The sequence below is a fragment of the Phocoena phocoena genome, chromosome 7 (assembly GCF_963924675.1).
Source record: "Phocoena phocoena chromosome 7, mPhoPho1.1, whole genome shotgun sequence".
In the NCBI taxonomy this organism is placed as follows: domain Eukaryota; kingdom Metazoa; phylum Chordata; class Mammalia; order Artiodactyla; family Phocoenidae; genus Phocoena; species Phocoena phocoena.
The window spans coordinates 19,813,886-19,834,816 of NC_089225.1; the positions used below are offsets into that span (position 1 = coordinate 19,813,886).

General features: G+C 38.3%; 1 non-coding gene across 1 annotated transcript; it reads right to left on the bottom strand.

The window, feature by feature from the left end:
* Nucleotides 1–20,480: 20,480 nt before the first annotated feature.
* Nucleotides 20,481–20,588, bottom strand: LOC136126213 (U6 spliceosomal RNA). The gene has a single exon (XR_010656101.1). It is a non-coding gene; the product is annotated as a U6 spliceosomal RNA (small nuclear RNA).
* Nucleotides 20,589–20,931: the final 343 nt, after the last annotated feature.

The following is a 20,931-nucleotide window of genomic DNA, read 5'->3' on the forward strand; positions in this document are numbered from 1 at the left end:
TTGCTGAAATTATTTTTGGCCGACAAATTTTATCTTTCAACACTTTGAATATATCATTCTACTCTCTGCCGTCCTGTAGAGTTTTAGCTGAGAGATCTACTGGTAGCCAAACAGAGGTTCCTTTGTAGGTTACTTTCTTTTTTTCTCTGGCTATGTTTAAGATTCTTTACTTAGTATTGATTTTAACAGTTTCACTATAATGTGTCTTGGAGATCATTTTGCATTGAAATAATCAGGTGTTCTATTAGCTTCATGGAATTTTATGTACAAGTCTTCCCACAGGTTTGGGAAGTTCTCACTATGATTTCTTTAAATATACTCTCTGCCCCGCTCTTCCCTCTCTTCTTCTGGATGCCGATTATCCTTATATTTGCCTTTCTGATTAAATGCAATAGATCTTGTAGGGTTTCTTCACTTTAAAAAACTCTTTCCTCTTCTAATTGAATTACTTCTGTATTTCCATCCTACAAGTCATTTATCCTTTCTTCCATCTGGTCTGCCCTGTTGCTGATGCCCTCTATTTGCGTTCCTCATCTCATTCATAATTCTTCAGGTCCAGAATTTCTGTTTGATTATTTTGTTTTAATTTCAGTGTCTTTGATAAAGAACTCCTTCTGTTCATTAATGGGGATAGCTGGGCAGTCACTCACCACTTTTGTTCTCCACCTCCTCCATAGGAACGGTCACTTCTTTCCTCTTCCTCTGCTGGAGAAGTCTCCGCTGCTGCCATCAAAAGCCTAGCCCTTTGCAGTGTCACCTTGATGAGGGGGGCCACCTTGCCAAGTTCCTTCCTCTCCTCTGCATTCAAACTCGTCTCTGTCCCTCTCCAGTGGCATGCTGGACTCTACCCCTTAGGCAGACTGGACTTCCACAAATTCTCTCTCATCCATGGGTATCTACCTAGTTATACATTCTTCAGGTTTCCTTTTTCCCAGTCATGGCAAGTGGGGTGGGGCAGCCTTGCTGACTTGCTTGAATCCTCAGCCCTTTCTAAGGTTTTGCTCTTTTTTTTATTTCCAGATGCACAGGTGGGCTAGAAACCTGCTGAGTGCCTTGGTGTAGTCTGCAGAGGCACCTTTGTTCAGTCATGGATGTCTAATTAGTCTCCTTTAAAAAGGAGAAAAGAGGGGTAACTTATGCCTCTAGGAGTGATGCTGATGTCATTCCTAGAGATTCACTCTTTGTTGCATGTAGCAGTGGGTCATTATTATCATTGCTCTATAGTATTTATTGTATAAATATACAAAAAATTATTTATACATTCAACCATTGAAAAACGGTCATTCATTCACCGTTGATGAACATATTATTCCAGTTCAGAGCTATTTCAAATAGTACAATAAACATTCTTGTACATTTTGGGGTGCCCTGTGTTTGTATTTCTACTGAGTGAATACCTAGGAGTGGAAGTACTGGCTTATAAGATATGCATACATTTAGCTTTAGTGGAGACTGTCAACCATTTTTCCAAAGTGATTGTACAAATTTATACTTAATTTGCCAGCAGTGAATGAGAGTTCAGTTGCTGTACTCCCTTGCTAAGACTTGGTCACATCTGTCTTTGCTTTGGCTATTCCAGTGAAAGTGTAGTGGTGTTATATTGTCATTTTAATTTGCATTTCTTGATGATTGATGAGGCTAAATATGTTTCATATGTTTATTGGCCATTTGGCTATCCTCTTTGATTAAGTGACTATTTAAGTGATTTGCCTGTTTTTATATTGTGTTAACTGTTTCCTAATGATTTTTAGTTCTTTGTGTATTCTGGATATGAGACTTTTTATATGAATTACCAACATATTCAATGTTGTGCGGCTTGGGTTTTCATTCTCTTCATGGTGTCTTTTGAGGAATAGGAATTTCCTAATTTTAATGTAGTCTGAATTGTTGTCTTATGATTAGCATATTCTATATTCTATTTAAGAAAACTTAGTCTACCTGAGTTGATAAAGATATCTTCTGAGTTTTTTCTAAAAGCCTTTGTTTAACTTTTGCATATATAAGTCTACAATCCACCTGGAATTTATTTGTGTAAGGTGACAATAAAGATTAATTATTCCCACTTGGATATCCAAATAACCAAATAGCACCATTTATTAAAAAGAGCATTATTTCTACACTATACCACACTGTCACCCCTGCCGAGCATGAGGTAGTTCTGTGGATGTGGGACTCTTTTCTATTCTATTAAGTTTTTTACCTATTCTTATGCAAACTTCAATCTTTATAATTGTCCTGACACCTGATCGTATAAGTCCTCCAGCTTCTTTCTTTTTATTAATGATCTCCTTGACTGTTTTTGACCTCTTGCATTCTGATATGAATTTTAAAATCAGCTTGTCAATTTCTACACAAACCTACTGAAAACACCATTAATTAGAGTGGTATTTAATCTGAAGATTAATTTGGGAAAAATTTACATCCTAACAGTTTTAATTCTTCCAATCCATGAAGATGGGGAAAAACAACTTCTCCATTTATTAAGGCTTTTGAAATTTCTTTTGGCAGAGTTTTATAGTTTTCAGTGTAGAAGTCTTGATCATTTATCATCAAATACATTCCTAGATTTGAAGCGTTTTATGCTAATATAAGTTTTATCTCTTTTTTTTTTTTTTTTTTTTAAACATCTTTATTGGGGTATAATTGCTTTACAATGGTGTGTTAGTTTCTGCTTTACAACAAAGTGAATCAGCTATACATATACATATGTTCCCATATGTCTTCCCTCTTGCGTCTCCCTCCCTCCCACTCTCCCCATCCCACCCTTCCAGGCTGTCACAAAGCACCGAGCTAATATCCCTGTGCCTTGCGGCTGCTTCCCCCCAGCTATCTACCTTACTACGTTTGTTAGTGTGTATATGTCCATGACTCTCTCTCGCCCTGTCAAAACTCACCCTTCCCCCTCCCCATATCCTTAAGTCCGTTCTCCAGTAGGTCTGCGTCTTTATTCCTATCTTACCCCTAGGTTCTTCATGACATTTTTTTCCCTTAAATTCCATATATATGTGTTAGTATACGGTATTTGTCTTTTTCTTTCTGACTTACTTCACTCTGTATGACAGATTCTAGGTCTATCCATCTCATTACAAATAGCTCAATTTCATTTCTTTTTAAGGCTGAGTAATATTCCATTGTGTATATGTGCCACATCTTCTTTATCCATTCATCCGATGATGGGCGCTTAGGTTGTTTCCATGTCCTGGCTATTGTAAATAGAGCTGCAATGAACATTTTGGTACATGACTCTCTTTGAATTTTGGTTTTCTCAGGGTATATGCCAAGTAGTGGGATTGCTGGGTCATATGGTAATTCTATTTGTAGTTTTTTAAGGAACCTCCATACTGTTCTCCACAGTGGCTGAACCAATTCACATTCCCACCAGCAGTGCAAGAGTGTCCCCTTTTCTCCACACCCTCTCCAGCATTTATTGTTTCTTGATTTTTTGATGATGGCCATTCTGACTGGTGTGAGATGATATCTCATTGTAGTTTTGATTTGCATTTCTCTAATGATTAATGATGTTGAGCATTCTTTCATGTGTTTGTTGGCATTCTGTATATCTTCTTTGGAGAAATGTCTCTTTAGGTCTTCTGCCCATTTTTGGATGGGGTTGTTTGTTTTTTTGTTATTGAGCTGCATGAGCTGCTTGTAAATTTTGGAGATTAATCCTTTGTCAGTTGCTTCATTTGCAAATGTTTTCTCCCATTCTGAGGGTTGTCTTTTGGTCTTGGTTATGGTTTCCTTTGCTGTGCAAAAGCTTTGAAGTTTCATTAGGTCCCATTTGTTTATTTTTGTTTTTATTTCCATTACTCTAGGAGGTGGGTCAGAAAGGATCTTGCTGTGATTTATGTCATAGAGTGTTCTTCCTATGTTTTCTTCTAAGAGTTTGATAGTTTCTGGCCTTACATTTAGGTCTTTAATCCATTTTGAGCTTATTTTTGTGAATGGTGTTAGGGAGTGATCTAATCTCATACTTTTACATGTACCTGTCCAGTTTTCCCAGCACCATTTATTGAAGAGGCTGTCCTTTCTCCACTGTACATTCCTGCCTCCTTTATCAAAGATAAGGTGTCCATATGTGCGTGGGTTTATCTCTGGGCTTTCTATCCTGTTCCACTGATCTATCTTTCTGTTTTTGTGCCAGTACCATACTGTCTTGATTACTGTTGCTTTGTAATATAGTCTGAAGTCAGGGAGCCTTATTCCTCCAGCTCCTTTTTTCGTTCTCAAGATTGCTTTGGCTATTCGGGGTCTTTTGTGTTTCCATACAAATTGCGAAATTTTTTGTTCTAGTTCTGTGAAAAATGCCAGTGGTAGTTTGATAGGGATTGCATTGAATCTGTAGATTGCTTTGGGTAGTAGAGTCATTTTCACAATGTTGATTCTTCCCATCCAAGAACATGGTATATCTCTCCATCTGTTTGTATCATCTTTAATTTCTTTCATCAGTGTCTTATAATTTTCTGCATACAGGTCTTTCGTATCCTTAGGTAGGTTTATTCCTAGATATTTTATTCTTTTTGTTGCAATGGTAAATGGGAGTGTTTTCTTGATTTCACTTTCAGATTTTTCATCATTAGTATATAGGAATGCCAGAGATTTCTGTGCATTAATTTTGTATCCTGCTACTTTACCAAATTCATTGATTAGCTCTAGTAGTTTTCTGGTAGCATCTTTAGGATTCTCTATGTATAGTATCATGTCATCTGCAAACAGTGACAGCTTTACTTCTTCTTTTCCGATTTGGATTCCTTTTATTTCCTTTTCTTCTCTGATTGCTGTGGCTAAAACTTCCAAAACTATGTTGAATAAGAGTGGTGAGAGTGGGCAACCTTGTCTTGTTCCTGATCTTAGTGGAAATGCTTTCAGTTTTTCACCATTGAGGATGATGTTTGCTGTGGGCTTGTCATATATGGCTTTTATTATGTTTAGGAAAGTTCCCTCTATGCCTACTTTCTGGAGGGTTTTTATCATAAATGGGTGTTGAATTTTGTCGAAAGCTTTCTCTGCATCTATTGAGATGATCATATGGTTTTTCTCCTTCAATTTGTTAATATGGTTTATCACATTGATAGATTTGCGTATATTGAAGAATCCTTGCATTCCTGGAATAAACCCCACTTGATCATGGTGTATGATCCTTTTAATGTGCTGTTGGATTCTGTTTGCTAGTATTTTGTTGAGGATTTTTGCATCTATGTTCATCAGTGATATTGGCCTGTAGTTTTCTTTCTTTGTGACATCCTTGTCTGGTTTTGGTATCAAGGTGATGGTGGCTTCGTAGAAGGAATTTGGGAGTGTTCCTCCCTCTGCTATATTTTGGAAGAGTTTGAGAAGGATAGGTGTTAGCTCTTCTCTAAACGTTTGATAGAATTCACCTGTGAAGCCATCTGGTCCTGGGCTTTTGTTTGTTGGAAGGTTTTTAATCACATTTTCAATTTCAGTGCTTGTGATTGGTCTGTTCATATTTTCTATTTCTTCCTGATTCAGTCTTGGCAGGTTGTGCATTTCTAAGAATTTGTCCATTTCTTCCAGATTGTCCATTTTATTGGCATAGAGTTGCTTGTAGTAATCTCTCATGATTTTTTTTATTTCTGCAGTGTCAGTTGTTACTTCTCCTTTTTCATTTCTAATTCTATTGATTTGAGTCTTCTCCCTTTTTTTCTTGATGAGTCTGGCTAGTGGTTTATCTATTTTGTTTATCTTCTCAAAGAACCAGCTTTTAGTTTTATTGATCTTTGCTATTGTTTCCTTCATTTCTTTTTCATTTATTTCTGATCTGATTTTTTTTTTTTTAAACATCTTTATTGGGGTATATTTGCTTTACAATGGTGTGTTAGTTTCTGCTTTACAACAAAGTGAATCAGCTATACATATACATATGTTCCCATATGTCTTCCCTCTTGCGTCTCCCTCCCTCCCACTCTCCCCATCCCACCCTTCCAGGCTGTCACAAAGCACCGAGCTAATATCCCTGTGCCTTGCGGCTGCTTCCCCCCAGCTATCTACCTTACTACGTTTGTTAGTGTGTATATGTCCATGACTCTCTCTCGCCCTGTCAAAACTCACCCTTCCCCCTCCCCATATCCTTAAGTCCGTTCTCCAGTAGGTCTGCGTCTTTATTCCTATCTTACCCCTAGGTTCTTCATGACATTTTTTTCCCTTAAATTCCATATATATGTGTTAGCATACGGTATTTGTCCTTTTCTTTCTGACTTACTTCACTCTGTATGACAGATTCTAGGTCTATCCATCTCATTACAAATAGCTCAATTTCATTTCTTTTTAAGGCTGAGTAATATTCCATTGTGTATATGTGCCACATCTTCTTTATCCATTCATCCGATGATGGGCGCTTAGGTTGTTTCCATGTCCTGGCTATTGTAAATAGAGCTGCAATGAACATTTTGGTACATGACTCTCTTTGAATTTTGGTTTTCTCAGGGTATATGCCAAGTAGTGGGATTGCTGGGTCATATGGTAATTCTATTTGTAGTTTTTTAAGGAACCTCCATACTGTTCTCCACAGTGGCTGAACCAATTCACATTCCCACCAGCAGTGCAAGAGTGTCCCCTTTTCTCCACACCCTCTCCAGCATTTATTGTTTCTTGATTTTTTGATGATGGCCATTCTGACTGGTGTGAGATGATATCTCATTGTAGTTTTGATTTGCATTTCTCTAATGATTAATGATGTTGAGCATTCTTTCATGTGTTTGTTGGCATTCTGTATATCTTCTTTGGAGAAATGTCTATTTAGGTCTTCTGCCCATTTTTGGATGGGGTTGTTTGTTTTTTTGTTATTGAGCTGCATGAGCTGCTTGTAAATTTTGGAGATTAATCCTTTGTCAGTTGCTTCATTTGCAAATGTTTTCTCCCATTCTGAGGGTTGTCTTTTGGTCTTGGTTATGGTTTCCTTTGCTGTGCAAAAGCTTTGAAGTTTCATTAGGTCCCATTTGTTTATTTTTGTTTTTATTTCCATTACTCTAGGAGGTGGGTCAGAAAGGATCTTGCTGTGATTTATGTCATAGAGTGTTCTTCCTATGTTTTCTTCTAAGAGTTTGATAGTTTCTGGCCTTACATTTAGGTCTTTAATCCATTTTGAGCTTATTTTTGTGTATGGTGTTAGGGAGTGATCTAATCTCATACTTTTACATGTACCTGTCCAGTTTTCCCAGCACCATTTATTGAAGAGGCTGTCTTTTCTCCACTGTACATTCCTGCCTCCTTTATCAAAGATAAGGTGTCCATATGTGCGTGGGTTTATCTCTGGGCTTTCTATCCTGTTCCACTGATCTATCTTTCTGTTTTTGTGCCAGTACCATACTGTCTTGATTACTGTTGCTTTGTAATATAGTCTGAAGTCAGGGAGCCTTATTCCTCCAGCTCCTTTTTTCGTTCTCAAGATTGCTTTGGCTATTCAGGGTCTTTTGTGTTTCCATACAAATTGCGAAATTTTTTGTTCTAGTTCTGTGAAAAATGCCAGTGGTAGTTTGATAGGGATTGCATTGAATCTGTAGATTGCTTTGGGTAGTAGAGTCATTTTCACAATGTTGATTCTTCCCATCCAAGAACATGGTATATCTCTCCATCTATTTGTATCATCTTTAATTTCTTTCATCAGTGTCTTATAATTTTCTGCATACAGGTCTTTCATATCCTTAGGTAGGTTTATTCCTAGATATTTTATTCTTTTTGTTGCAATGGTAAATGGGAGTGTTTTCTTGATTTCACTTTCAGATTTTTCATCATTAGTATATAGGAATGCCAGAGATTTCTGTGCATTAATTTTGTATCCTGCTACTTTACCAAATTCATTGATTAGCTCTAGTAGTTTTCTGGTAGCATCTTTAGGGTTCTCTATGTATAGTATCATGTCATCTGCAAACAGTGACAGCTTTACTTCTTCTTTTCCGATTTGGATTCCTTTTATTTCCTTTTCTTCTCTGATTGCTGTGGCTAAAACTTCCAAAACTATGTTGAATAAGAGTGGTGAGAGTGGGCAACCTTGTCTTGTTCCTGATCTTAGTGGAAATGCTTTCAGTTTTTCACCATTGAGGATGATGTTTGCTGTGGGCTTGTCATATATGGCTTTTATTATGTTTAGGAAAGTTCCCTCTATGCCTACTTTCTGGAGGGTTTTTATCATAAATGGGTGTTGAATTTTGTCGAAAGCTTTCTCTGCATCTATTGAGATGATCATATGGTTTTTCTCCTTCAATTTGTTAATATGGTTTATCACATTGATAGATTTGCGTATATTGAAGAATCCTTGCATTCCTGGAATAAACCCCACTTGATCATGGTGTATGATCCTTTTAATGTGCTGTTGGATTCTGTTTGCTAGTATTTTGTTGAGGATTTTTGCATCTATGTTCATCAGTGATATTGGCCTGTAGTTTTCTTTCTTTGTGACATCCTTGTCTGGTTTTGGTATCAAGGTGATGGTGGCTTCGTAGAAGGAATTTGGGAGTGTTCCTCCCTCTGCTATATTTTGGAAGAGTTTGAGAAGGATAGGTGTTAGCTCTTCTCTAAACGTTTGATAGAATTCACCTGTGAAGCCATCTGGTCCTGGGCTTTTGTTTGTTGGAAGGTTTTTAATCACATTTTCAATTTCAGTGCTTGTGATTGGTCTGTTCATATTTTCTATTTCTTCCTGATTCAGTCTTGGCAGGTTGTGCATTTCTAAGAATTTGTCCATTTCTTCCAGATTGTCCATTTTATTGGCATAGAGTTGCTTGTAGTAATCTCTCATGATTTTTTTTATTTCTGCAGTGTCAGTTGTTACTTCTCCTTTTTCATTTCTAATTCTATTGATTTGAGTCTTCTCCCTTTTTTTCTTGATGAGTCTGGCTAGTGGTTTATCTATTTTGTTTATCTTCTCAAAGAACCAGCTTTTAGTTTTATTGATCTTTGCTATTGTTTCCTTCATTTCTTTTTCATTTATTTCTGATCTGATTTTTTTTTTTTTAAACATCTTTATTGGGGTATATTTGCTTTACAATGGTGTGTTAGTTTCTGCTTTACAACAAAGTGAATCAGCTATACATATACATATGTTCCCATATGTCTTCCCTCTTGCGTCTCCCTCCCTCCCACTCTCCCCATCCCACCCTTCCAGGCTGTCACAAAGCACCGAGCTAATATCCCTGTGCCTTGCGGCTGCTTCCCCCCAGCTATCTACCTTACTACGTTTGTTAGTGTGTATATGTCCATGACTCTCTCTCGCCCTGTCAAAACTCACCCTTCCCCCTCCCCATATCCTTAAGTCCGTTCTCCAGTAGGTCTGCGTCTTTATTCCTATCTTACCCCTAGGTTCTTCATGACATTTTTTTCCCTTAAATTCCATATATATGTGTTAGCATACGGTATTTGTCCTTTTCTTTCTGACTTACTTCACTCTGTATGACAGATTCTAGGTCTATCCATCTCATTACAAATAGCTCAATTTCATTTCTTTTTAAGGCTGAGTAATATTCCATTGTGTATATGTGCCACATCTTCTTTATCCATTCATCCGATGATGGGCGCTTAGGTTGTTTCCATGTCCTGGCTATTGTAAATAGAGCTGCAATGAACATTTTGGTACATGACTCTCTTTGAATTTTGGTTTTCTCAGGGTATATGCCAAGTAGTGGGATTGCTGGGTCATATGGTAATTCTATTTGTAGTTTTTTAAGGAACCTCCATACTGTTCTCCACAGTGGCTGAACCAATTCACATTCCCACCAGCAGTGCAAGAGTGTCCCCTTTTCTCCACACCCTCTCCAGCATTTATTGTTTCTTGATTTTTTGATGATGGCCATTCTGACTGGTGTGAGATGATATCTCATTGTAGTTTTGATTTGCATTTCTCTAATGATTAATGATGTTGAGCATTCTTTCATGTGTTTGTTGGCATTCTGTATATCTTCTTTGGAGAAATGTCTATTTAGGTCTTCTGCCCATTTTTGGATGGGGTTGTTTGTTTTTTTGTTATTGAGCTGCATGAGCTGCTTGTAAATTTTGGAGATTAATCCTTTGTCAGTTGCTTCATTTGCAAATGTTTTCTCCCATTCTGAGGGTTGTCTTTTGGTCTTGGTTATGGTTTCCTTTGCTGTGCAAAAGCTTTGAAGTTTCATTAGGTCCCATTTGTTTATTTTTGTTTTTATTTCCATTACTCTAGGAGGTGGGTCAGAAAGGATCTTGCTGTGATTTATGTCATAGAGTGTTCTTCCTATGTTTTCTTCTAAGAGTTTGATAGTTTCTGGCCTTACATTTAGGTCTTTAATCCATTTTGAGCTTATTTTTGTGTATGGTGTTAGGGAGTGATCTAATCTCATACTTTTACATGTACCTGTCCAGTTTTCCCAGCACCATTTATTGAAGAGGCTGTCTTTTCTCCACTGTACATTCCTGCCTCCTTTATCAAAGATAAGGTGTCCATATGTGCGTGGGTTTATCTCTGGGCTTTCTATCCTGTTCCACTGATCTATCTTTCTGTTTTTGTGCCAGTACCATACTGTCTTGATTACTGTTGCTTTGTAATATAGTCTGAAGTCAGGGAGCCTTATTCCTCCAGCTCCTTTTTTCGTTCTCAAGATTGCTTTGGCTATTCAGGGTCTTTTGTGTTTCCATACAAATTGCGAAATTTTTTGTTCTAGTTCTGTGAAAAATGCCAGTGGTAGTTTGATAGGGATTGCATTGAATCTGTAGATTGCTTTGGGTAGTAGAGTCATTTTCACAATGTTGATTCTTCCCATCCAAGAACATGGTATATCTCTCCATCTATTTGTATCATCTTTAATTTCTTTCATCAGTGTCTTATAATTTTCTGCATACAGGTCTTTCATATCCTTAGGTAGGTTTATTCCTAGATATTTTATTCTTTTTGTTGCAATGGTAAATGGGAGTGTTTTCTTGATTTCACTTTCAGATTTTTCATCATTAGTATATAGGAATGCCAGAGATTTCTGTGCATTAATTTTGTATCCTGCTACTTTACCAAATTCATTGATTAGCTCTAGTAGTTTTCTGGTAGCATCTTTAGGGTTCTCTATGTATAGTATCATGTCATCTGCAAACAGTGACAGCTTTACTTCTTCTTTTCCGATTTGGATTCCTTTTATTTCCTTTTCTTCTCTGATTGCTGTGGCTAAAACTTCCAAAACTATGTTGAATAAGAGTGGTGAGAGTGGGCAACCTTGTCTTGTTCCTGATCTTAGTGGAAATGCTTTCAGTTTTTCACCATTGAGGATGATGTTTGCTGTGGGCTTGTCATATATGGCTTTTATTATGTTTAGGAAAGTTCCCTCTATGCCTACTTTCTGGAGGGTTTTTATCATAAATGGGTGTTGAATTTTGTCGAAAGCTTTCTCTGCATCTATTGAGATGATCATATGGTTTTTCTCCTTCAATTTGTTAATATGGTTTATCACATTGATAGATTTGCGTATATTGAAGAATCCTTGCATTCCTGGAATAAACCCCACTTGATCATGGTGTATGATCCTTTTAATGTGCTGTTGGATTCTGTTTGCTAGTATTTTGTTGAGGATTTTTGCATCTATGTTCATCAGTGATATTGGCCTGTAGTTTTCTTTCTTTGTGACATCCTTGTCTGGTTTTGGTATCAAGGTGATGGTGGCTTCGTAGAAGGAATTTGGGAGTGTTCCTCCCTCTGCTATATTTTGGAAGAGTTTGAGAAGGATAGGTGTTAGCTCTTCTCTAAACGTTTGATAGAATTCACCTGTGAAGCCATCTGGTCCTGGGCTTTTGTTTGTTGGAAGGTTTTTAATCACAGTTTCAATTTCAGTGCTTGTGATTGGTCTGTTCATATTTTCTATCTCTTCCTGATTCAGTCTTGGCAGGTTGTGCATTTCTAAGAATTTGTCCATTTCTTCCAGATTGTCCATTTTATTGGCATAGAGTTGCTTGTAGTAATCTCTCATGATTTTTTTTATTTCTGCAGTGTCAGTTGTTACTTCTCCTTTTTCATTTCTAATTCTATTGATTTGAGTCTTCTCCCTTTTTTTCTTGATGAGTCTGGCTAGTGGTTTATCTATTTTGTTTATCTTCTCAAAGAACCAGCTTTTAGTTTTATTGATCTTTGCTATTGTTTCCTTCATTTCTTTTTCATTTATTTCTGATCTGATTTTTATGATTTCTTTCCTTCTGCTAGCTTTGGTGTTTTTTTGTTCTTCTTTTTCTAATTGCTTGAGGTGCAAGGTTAGGTTGTTTATTCGAGATGTTTCCTGCTTCTTAAGGTGGGCTTGTATTGCTATAAACTTCCCCCTTAGGACTGCTTTTGCTGCATCCCATAGGTTTTGGGTCGTTGTGTCTCCATTGTCATTTGTTTCTAGGTATTTTTTTATTTCCTCTTTGATTTCTTCAGTGATCACTTCATTATTAAGTAGTGTATTGTTTAGCCTCCATGTGTTTGTATTTTTTGCAGATCTTTTCCTGTAATTGATATCTAGTCTCATGGCGTTGTGGTCGGAAAAGATACTTGATACAATTTCAGTTTTCTTAAATTTACCAAGGCTTGATTTGTGACCCAAGATATGATCTATCCTGGAGAATGTTCCATGAGCACTTGAGAAAAATGTGTATTCTGTTGTTTTTGGATGGAGTGTCCTATAAATATCAATTAAGTCCATCTTGTTTAATGTATCATTTAAAGCTTGTGTTTCCTTATTTATTTTCATTTTGGATGATCTGTCCATGGGTGAAAGTGGGGTGTTAAAGTCCCCTACTATGAATGTGTTACTGTTGATCTCCCCTTTTATGGTTGTTAGTATTTGCCTTATGTATTGAGGTGCTCCTATGTTGGGTGCATAAATATTTACAATTGTTATATCTTCTTCTTGGATCGATCCCTTGATCATTATGTAGTGTCCTTCTTTGTCCCTTTTAATAGTCCTTATTTTAAAGTCTATTTTGTCTGATATGAGAATTGCTACTCCAGCTTTCTTTTGGTTTCCATTTGCATGGAATATCTTTTTCCATCCCCTTACTTTCAGTCTGTATGTGTCTCTAGTTCTGAAGTGGGTCTCTTGTAGACAGCATATATAAGGGTCTTGTTTTTGTATCCATTCAGCCAATCTGTGTCTTTTGGTGGGAGCATTTAGTCCATTTACATTTAAGGTAATTATCGATATGTATGTTCCTATTTCCATTTTATATATTGTTTTGGGTTCGCTACTATAGGTCATTTCCTTCTCTTGTGTTTCGTGTCTAGAGAAGTTCCTTTAGCATTTGTTGTAAAGCTGGTTTGGTGGTGCTGAACTCTCTCAGCTTTTGCTTGTCTGTAAAGGTTTTATTTTCTCCATCAAATGTGAATGAGATCCTTGCTGGGTAGAGTAGTCTTGGTTTCAGGCTATTCTCCTTCATCACTTTCAGTATGTCCTGCCACTCCCTTCTGGCTTGTAGGGTTTCTGCTGAGAGATCAGCTGTTAACCTTATGGGGATTCCCTTGTGTGTTATTTGTTGTTTTTCCCTTGCTGCTTTTAATATGCTTTCTTTGTATTTAATTTTTGACAGTTTGATTAATATGTGTCTTGGCGTGTTTCTCCTTGTATTTATCCTGTATGGGACCCTCTGTGCTTCCTGGACTTGATTAACTATTTCCTTTCCCATATTAGGGAAGTTTTCAACTATAATCTCTTCAAATATTTTCTCAGTCCATTTCTTTCTTTCTTCTTCTTCTGGAACCCCTATAATTCGAATGTTGGTGTGTTTCATGTTGTCCCAGAGGTCTCTGAGACTGTCCTCAGTTCTTTTCATTCTTTTTTCTTTATTCTGCTCTGCAGTAGTTATTTCCACTACTTTATCTTCCAGGTCACTTATCCGTTCTTCTGCCTCAGTTATTCTGCTATTGATCCTATCTAGAGTGATTTTAATTTCATTTATTGCATTGTTCATCGTTGCTTGTTTCATCTTTAGTTCTTGTAGGTCCTTGTTAACTGTTTCTTGCATTTTGTCCATTCTACTTCCAAGATTCTGGATCATCCTTACTATCATTATTCTGAATTATTTTTCAGGTAGATTGCCTATTTCCTCTTCATTTGTTAGGTCTGGTGGGTTTTTATCTTGCTCCTTCATCTGCTGTGTGTTTTTCTGTCTTCTCATTTTGCTTATCTTACTGTGTTTGGGGTCTCCTTTTTGCAGGCTGCAGGTTCGTAGTTCCCGTTGTTTTTGATGTCTGTCTCCAGTGGCTAAGGTTGTTTCAGTGGGTTGTGTAGGCTTCCTGGTGGAGGGGACTAGTGCCTGTGTTGTGCTGGATGAGGCTGGATCTTGTCTCTCTAGTGGGCAGGTTCACGTCTGGTGGTGTGTTTTGGGGTGTCTGTGGCCTTATTATGATTTTAGGCAGCCTCTCTGCTAATGGGTGGGGTTGTGTTCCTGTTTTGCTAGTTGTTTGGCATAGGTTGTCCAGCACTGTGGCTTGCTGGTCGTTGAGTGAAGCTGGGTGCTGGTGTTAAGATGGAGGTCTCTGGGATATTTCCACCGTTTAATATTATGTGGAGCTGGGAGGTCTCTTGTTGACCAGTGTCCTGAAGTTGGCTCTCCTACCTCAGAGGCAGAGCCCTGACTCCTGGCTGGAGCACCAAGAGCCTTTCATCCACACAGCTCAGAATAAAAGGGAGAAAAAGTAGGGAGAATTAGTAGAAGTATGAGTAAAGAAAGAGGGAAAGGAGGAAAGGAAGGAAGGAAGAAAGAAGCAAAGAAGGAAAGAAAGGAGGGAGGGAGGGAGGGAGGAAGGAAGGAGGGAAAGAAGGAAAAAAAGACAGAAAGAAAGATGATACAGTAAAAATAAAATAAAGTATAATATAGTTATTGAATTAAAAATTATTTAGAAAAAAAAAAAGGGATGGATAGAACCTTAGGACAAATGTTGGAAGCAAAGCTATACAGAGAAAATCTTACACAGAAGCATACACATACACCTTCACAAAAAGAGGTAAAGGGGGGAAAAATCATAAATCCTGCTCCCTGAGACCACCTCCTCAATTTGGGGTGATTCGTTGTCTAAAGGAGGGAGGGAAGGAAGGAAAGAAAGAAAGAACGAAGGTAAAGTATAATAAAGTTATTACAATTAAACTTAATTATTAAGAAAAGGAATTTTTAAAAAAAAGTCATGGACGGATAGAGCCCTTAGGATAAATGGTGGAAGCTAGAGTATACAGACTAGATGTCACACAGAAGCATACACGTACACATTCACCAAAAGAGGAAAAGGGAAAAAAATCATAGATCTCGCTCCTAAATTCCACCTCTTCAATTTGGGATCATTCCTTGTCTATTCAGGTATTCCACAGATGCAGGGTATATCAAGTTGATTGTGGAGCTTTAATCCGCTGCTTCTGTGGCTGCTGGGAGAGATTTCCCTTTCTCTTCTTTGTTCTCACAGCTCACAGGAGCTCAGCTTTGGATTTGGCCCTGCCTCTGCGTGTAGGTCGCTGGAGGGCGTCTGTTTTTTCGCTCAGACAGGACGGGGTTAAAGGAGCCGCTGATTCGGGGCCTCCAGCTCACTCAGGCCGGGGGTTGGGGGATGGGGGAAGGAGGGGCACTGCGTGCGGGGCCGGCCTGCGGCGGCAGAGGCAGCGTGACGTTGCGGCAGAGGCCGGCGTGACGTTGCACCAGCCTGAGGCCCGCCGTGCGCTGTCCCGGGGAAGTTGTCCCTGGATCCCGGGAACCTGGCAGTGGCGGGCTGCACAGGCTCCGCGGAAGAGGGGTGTGGAGAGTGACCTGTGCTCACACACAGGCCCCTTGGTGGCGGCAGCAGCAGCCTTAGCGTCTCCCGCCCGTCTCGGGGGCTCGCGCCCTCAGCCGCGGCTCGCGCCCGTCTCTGGGGTTCGCGCTTTTAGCCGCGGCTCGCGCCCGTCTCTGGAGTTCCTTTAAGCAGCGCTCTTAAACCCCTCTCCTCGCGCACCAGGAAACAAAGAGGGAAGAAAAAGTCTCTTGCCTCTTCAGCCGGTGCAGGCTTTTCCCCGAACTCCCTCCCGGCTAGTCGTGGTGCACTAACCCCTTCAGGCTATGTTCAAGCCGCCAACCCCAGTCCTCTCCCTGAGCTCCGTCCAAAACCAAAACCCGAGCCTCAGCTCGCAGCCCCGCCCGCCCCGGTGGGTGAGCAGCAAGCCTCTCGGGTTGGTGAGTGCTGGTCGGCACCGATCGTCTGTGCAGGAATCTCCCCGCTTTGCCCTCCGCACCCGTCGCTGTGCACTACTCCGCGGTCCCGAAACTCCCCCCTCTGCCTCCCGCAGTCTCCGCCCGCGGAGGGGCTTCCTAGTGTGTGGAAACTTTTCCTCCTTCACAGCTCCCTCCCACTGGTGCAGGTGCCGTCCTTATTCTTTTGTCTCTGTTTTTTCTTTTGCCCTACCCAGTTACGTGGGGAGTTTCTTGCCTTTTGGGAGGTCTGAGGTCTTCTGCCAGCCTTCTGTAGGAGTTCTGTAGGAGTTGTTCCACGTGTGGATGTATTTCTGGTGTATCCGTGGGGAGGAAGGCGATCTCCGCGTCTTACTCTTCCGCCATCTTCCCCTAATTCAGTTTTATCTCTTTTAGTTGAATTTCATTTGCAACTTTTTTGTTGCTGGTATATAAAAATACAATTGATTTCATACACTGACCTCGGATCCAATAACCTGGATAATAAACATTAATTCTAGTTGTTTATCTCTAGATGTTTTTTAAGATTTTCTATGTACACAATCATATTTTCTATAAATAATGACAGTTTTATTTTGTCTTTTTCTAAACCTTATGACTTTCATTTCTTTTTATTGCCTTATTGCATTGATTAAGATCCTCATTTTTATTTAATAGAAATAATGTTAGTAGAATCCATATAGTGCCCCCAGCCTCAGGAAGAAAGTTTTCAGTAATTGACCATTAAATTGACTTCTCTTTTTGACTTGCTAGGAGTCTTTACCATAAATCAGTATTGTGTTTTATCAAAAGTTTTTTCTCAGTTATTAAGATCATCATTTTATTTATCTCCATTTTCTGTGAATACATTGAATTATATGGACTCTTAATGGTAAACTATTGCTAACATTCCTAGGATAAACTTCATTTAATTGTGATGCATTACCTATTTCATATATTACTGAATTCCATTTTTGAATATATTATTTAGATTTTTTACATATATGTTCCTGCTACATGTTGGTCTGTAATTTTTCCTTTCTTATAATTTTCATAACTGTTTGGCTGTCAAGGTTATGCTGACCCCATAGAAATACTGAAAAGGGTAGCTTCTTTTTCTATTTTCTGGAAGAGTATATATAAAATTGAAGTTACTACTTTCTCTACTGTTTGCTAGAATTCACCAAAGACACCATCTGGGCTAGGAGTATACTTTATGGAGAGGTTTAAAGTAAAACATTTGATCTCTTTAGTAGATATACAGCATTCTGATTATTCTTTCTTTTTGTGTCAGTTTTGGTAAGTTATATTCTTCAAGGAATTTATTTCATTTAAATGGGCTTACAATTATTTATAATGTCTTTTTAAAATTTATTTATTTATTTAGTTTTTGGCTGCGTTGGGTCTCCGTTGCTGCATACAGGTGTTCTCTAGTTGCTGCAAGTGTGGGTTACTCTTCGTTTTGGGGCACAGGGTTCTCATTGCAGTGGCTTCTCTTGTTGCAGAGCAAGGGCTCTAGGCACGTGGGCTTCAGAAGTTGTGGCATGCGGGCTCAGTTGTTGTGGCTTGTGGGCTCTAGAGTGCAGGCTCAGTAGTTGTGGTGCACAGGCTTAGTTGCTCCATGGCACGTGGGATCCTCCTGGGCCAGGGCTCGAACCCATGTCCGCTGCATTGGCAGGTGGATTCTTAACCACTGTGCCACCAGGGAAGTCCCTGCATATTTCTTTTTGTTGTTGTTCTCTTAACATTTTTGTTAATGTATGGTATAAAGCAGCACTGCTTAATAGAAATGTAATGTAAGCCATGTATGTGATTTAAAATGTTCTATTAGCTACACTCAGAAAGTAAAAAGAAATGAGTATTATTAATTTTAATCATATAATTTATTTAACGCAGTATCCAAAACATAGGCAGATTTTGCTTTGCATGGCTCCAACATGCATTAATTTTAGTTATCACCATTTAATTTAATAAAACTAGTCTTCCAATAACATGGTTCAAATCTCAATTGTTCTGGTATAATAACTGTGCGTAATTGCATAAAGTACAAAATTCACTGCTATACTTTCAGTCCATGAATAACTATGGAAACAATAGGTGGACATCATTATCAGTGACCAGGCAAAGCATTTCTTTCAAAGTCCACTGGTGATGGGTCAGTGCACATCTGATATTCGGTTCATGCATAGAGAGTGAAGTGTGTGATTGTGTTGCCTCCTTGTCTCTCAGTGTTAAATCCACATGACACTTTTATAAAAATGGATAATCTAAAGAGGGAACTGGCCAATGAGGTGAGAGATCAGCAAAGACATTTTAAAAAGACATTGTTGGAAGTGAAAGCAGGTGTGATTACAAGATGAACAACTGTGGGGCCGTTGACACTTCTCCTATTCAAGAGACTCTAGATGAATAGCCTCAGAAACTTAGTGAAGGTAAACTTACTGACAGAAATGAGGAATGTGGTTGTGACGAAAAGGATGCAGACAACTCAGAAGAAGTGACACCAACAATGAAATTTCACATTAAAGAAACTTTCAGAGATATTTCATGACATTGGGAAAGCAATGGATAAAATGCTGGGAACTGATTTCAGAAAGGAACATGGTAATTCAACAAGGCTCATAAAAGATGCTCGTCCATATTACAAGTTATATAACAAGAAGGTAGCAGGCCCTGTTCAACCTACTCCTGATATGTTTATTATGAAAAAAAACCTTTTATTCTCAGAGTTCCTAATATTTTAAATTAGTGGGTACCAAGTAAATTAGTTTTACCACTTTTTAAATCTTTGCATACATTTATAACTGATAGCAAGAATTTTTATTGTTTGGACAAAAAATTCTAAAAGTCACATATCTCATAGCATTGTGGTCAGAAAAGATGCTTGATATGATTTCAGTTTTCTTAAATTTACTAAGGCTTGATTTATGGCTCAAGATTTGATCTATCCTGGAGAACGTTCCACGTGTACTTGAGAAGAAAGTGTATTCTGCTGCTTTTGATGGAACAGTCTATAAATATCAATTAAGTCCATCTGGTCTAACGTGTCAATAAGGCCTCTGTTTCTTTATTGATTTTCTGTCTGGATGATCTGTCCATTGGTGTAAGTGGGGTGTTAGAGTCCCCCACTATTATTATGTTACTGTTGATTTCACCTTTTATGGTTGTTAGCATTTGCCTTACATATTGAGGTGTTCCTGTGTTGGTTGAATAGATATTTACAGTTGTTGTATCTTCTTCTTGGATTGATCCCTTGATCATTATGTAGTGTCCTTCCTTGTCTCTTGTAACAGTCTTTATTTTAAAGTCTATTTTGTCTGATATGAGTATTGCTACTCCAGCTTTCTTTTGATTTCCATTTGCATGGAATATCTTTTTCCATCCCATCATTTCCAGTCTGTATGTGTCCCTAGATCTGAAGTGGGTCTCTTGTAGAGAGCATATATACAGGTCTTGTTTTTGTATCCATTCAGCCAGTCGATGTCTTTTGATTGAAGCATTTAATCCATTTTCATTTAAGGTAATTATCAATATGTATGTTCTTATTGCCATTTTCTTAATTATTTTGGATTTGTTTTCATAGGTCTTTTTTCATCCCTTCCTCTTTTGTTCTCTTGTGATTTGATGACTATTTTAGTGTTGTTTCTGGATGGCCTTTTCTTTTTTGTGTGTGTTTCTATCATAGTTTTTTGGTTTGCAGTTCCCATGAGGTTTCGATATAGCAGTCTATATACACACAAGGTTGTTTTAAGTTGCTCGTCTTTTACTTCCAAACGCATCTCCCATTTCCTGCCTTTGTATTCTCCTCTTCTCACACTTGCTGGTTTTGGTATCATATTTGTGTGTGGATGCTTTCCTACTTTTGCTGTATGTTTGCCTTTATTGGTGAGCTTTCCCATTTGTCATTTCCTCGTTTCTAGTTGTGGCTTCTTTTCTTTTTTTTTTTTTTTTTCCCTGCCTAGAGAAGTTCCTTTATCATTTGTTGTAAAGCTGGTTTGGTGGTACTGAATTCTCTTAGCTTTGCTTCTGTAAAGCTTTTGATTTCTCTGTCGAATCTGAATGGGAGCCTTGCTGGGTAGAGTATTCTTGGTTGTAGGTTTTTCCCTTTCATCACTTTAAATATACCATGCCACTCCCTTCTGGCTTGCAGAATTTCTGCTGAAAAATCAGCTGATAACCTTATGGGAGTTCCCTTGTATATTATTTGTTGCTTTTCCCTTGTTGCTTTTAATATTTTTTCTTTGTATTTAATATTTGTCAATTTGTTTAATATGTGTCTTGACGTGTTCCTCCTTGGGTTTATCCTGTATGGGACTCAGCACTTCCTGGACTGGAGTGAGTGTTTCCTTTCTCATGCTAAATATGTGGAATGCTTCATGAATTTGCATATCATCCCTTGCACAGGGCCGATGCTAATCTCCTCTGTATCATTCCAATTTTAGTATATGTGCTGCCAAAGCGAGCACTAAAGGTCACGTGATAATCATACTTTCCCCCCTTTGATTATTGTAACCATTTGTGTAGTTTTGGCTTACAAAGTCACTTTTATGGTCCTGCACTGTCTTGCAAAGCAGGGACTGCCTATATTATCATTTCAACATACAATCAATGTAAAATTTTGGGATATATTACATTCTTGTTTTCATACTAAGTCTTCAAACTACCATGATGTGTATTTTACACTTACAGAACTGCTCAATTTAGATCCGCCACATTCCAAGTACTCAATAGCCACATAGACTAGTGACTACAGCATTTGACAGCACAAATCTGGAGTGTCCTTTCTTTCTAAACCGGAATCGAACAGTG